Source organism: Hibiscus syriacus, unplaced genomic scaffold, assembly GCF_006381635.1.
Source record: "Hibiscus syriacus cultivar Baekdansim isolate YM2019G1 unplaced genomic scaffold, ASM638163v2 tig00111708_pilon, whole genome shotgun sequence".
Classification (NCBI taxonomy): Eukaryota; Viridiplantae; Streptophyta; class Magnoliopsida; order Malvales; family Malvaceae; genus Hibiscus; species Hibiscus syriacus.
This window is the reverse complement of record NW_024063159.1, coordinates 382,266-385,206: the sequence shown is the minus strand read 5'-3', so window position 1 is coordinate 385,206 and position 2,941 is coordinate 382,266.

Genomic DNA, 2,941 nt, shown 5'->3' with positions numbered 1-2,941 from the left:
GCAATCACAATTCAACCTGGTAGTGTCCTCAGTCTCTTGGACTAAAGTCATACCCAAAATCTTTCTATCATTCAACTTAGTCCAACATATAGGAGTGCAACACTTCCTTCCATACAATACCTCATACGGTGCCATGCAGACATGGCCGACTATTTTTATCTTTATAATTAGGCTCCTAATTTTTAAATCTTATTTTTTACCTTTAAAATTGATTTTCTAATTTTATCCAATCTCACTTTTTATATTTATAATTGTTCAATCCCTTTTTTTACCATTATAATTAAGGCACCTAATTTTTTAGTCCCACTTTTTAACTTGATAATTGAGGCCCTTAAGTTTTCTCAATCTCACTTTTTATAATTGATGCCCTTAATTTATTAATCCCATATTTTAACTTTATAATTAAGGCCCTTAGGTTTTTTTTCAATCTCGCTTTCTACCTTTACAATTGAGGCCCCTAAGTTTTTTCAATCTTGATTTATACCTTTATAATTGAAGTCCCTAATTTTTTATTCTCACTTTTTTAACTTTATAATTGAGGCCCTTAAGTTTTTTCAATCTCACTTTCTACCTTTATTAATTGAGGCCTCTAATTTTTTCGATCTCAATTTCTACCTTTATAATTAAGGCCTCTATTTTTTCAATTTCATAAAATTTTCCTTTTCTAATCTCTTTCTCCATCTCTCTCGTTATTTCATTTAATTTTGAATTAAATCTAATTATATTTGTCTTTTTTTTACAAATCTTATTTTTCAATTTACCAAATATTCTTTAATCTGAATTTAATGATAACAAAAATATATTATTCTTTATTTTTTTATTTATTATTCAAAATCAAGCTCCATATCATAATTCATACCCACATTCGATTTTTATTCTCTTAGTCTTATTTAAGGTATTTTCTTAACAAAACAATGAAACTAATATTCGAAAAAATTTAATCATTTTTATATGATGTTTAATTAATTGTTTAAAGTAATAAAATATGTTTTTGTTCTATAAGGGTCTATTTTTGTGTTTTTGCTCAGGGCCTGAAAATGTTTGAGATGACTCTGCATGTGGATACTAGCATGATAGTTGTTATTGCAAGAAAACTCAGCCAAAGGCATGAAGTCTTTCCAACTACCACAGAAGTAAATCACACAATCTCTTAGCATATCCCCTAACACATGTATCACTCTCTCAAACTGGCCATTAATTCGGGAATGAAAAGCTATATTAATATTTAGATAGGTACCCAGAGCCTTCTAGAGTCTAAAAGTGAATCTCGAATCTCGATCAGAAATAATAGACAACAGAACATAATGGGGTCTGATGATATCAGAGATATAAAACCTAGCCAACTTATCTAGAGAATAATTAACTCGAACCAGAATAAATTAAGCTATCTTGGTGAGTCTATCTACAACCATTTAGACATAATCCTTTTTAGAATGAGTTAAAGGCAGGTTGATAACAAAGTCCATTGTAATTTGCTCCCACTTCCACTTTTGAATCTTGTTAGGTTGCAACTGACCCGACAGATGTTGATATTCGACTTTAACCTACTGACAAGTCAGACACTTTGTCACATACTCATAAATATCCTTCTTTATACCATCCTAATAATAACGCTCCTTTGAATTTTTATACATCTTATCCCCCACCATGATGCATGGCATAAGGACTATTATAGGTCTCTTGAAGAATAGTCTGTCTCAACTTATCATCATTAGGAATGTAATGACCGTGAAAGCATATAATGCCGTCCTGATCAAAAGTATAATTCGAGCTAAATCTTTGCTCTACCTGCTCAATAATGGAAATCAATGAGCTATCTATAAGCTACTTATACTTAATATCCTCAACTAAGGTCAGCTTAATATGCAACTCCGCCAACAGGCTACCATTATCATACAAACACTTTATAGCTTAAGGCATTGGGCTTGCCCAGATGATATTTTATCCCACAATCATAGTCCTTTAGAAGCTCAAACCAGTGACGTTGTCTTAGATTCAGCTCATTCTAAGTAACCATATACTTCATACTCTTATAGTCGGTATAGATATAATATTTCTCTTTATAAAGATAATGTATCTAGATCATTACAACAAACACCACTACAACAAACTCCATATTATGGGTGGGGCAGTTGCGACTTTAACGGATGGGATGCATAAGCTACAACATTTCTCATCCTGCATTAGAACACATCCCAATCCATAGTTAGAAACATCAATGTATAATAAAAAATCCTTCATAAACTTAGACAAAATCAACATTAGAGCTTGAGTTAGAATAATATTTAATTTCTCAAAACTAAATTGTTGATCTTCATATTAGACAAAATGAGCATCCTTCTTCAACAGGTTTGTCAGAGGAGTTGCAATGTTGGAGAAGCCTTTCACAAAGCGATGGTAATAACCATCTAAGACCAAGAAGCTATGAATATTTAAGATGTTCTTGGGTTCCTTTTAGTTTATAATAGCCTTCACTTTACTCAGATCCACTCGAATACCCTCAGCTAATATAATATGCCCAAAAACTTTACCTTACTAAGTTAGAATTCACACTTTCTCAACTTAGAGTGCAACTTATGATCTCTTAAAATTTATAGAACAATTCTCAAATGCTCGTTGTATTCTGTCTGAGAATATATTAATATATCATCAATGAACATGGCCATAAACTGGTCTAGACAGGGTCAAAACACTCAATTCATTAGATCTATAAAGGCAGTATGGGCATTAGTTACTCGAATGACATCAATAAAAACTCATAATACCCATATCGGATAAGGAAAATAATCTTTAAAATGTTAGAATCTTTCACTTTGAGTTGATAGTAACCAGACCTCAAGTCTATCTTTGAAAAGATAATAGCCCCTCGAAATTGGTCAAACAGATCATCGATCTTAGATAGAAGATACTTGTTTTTAACTGTGAGCTTGTTCAACTTCTA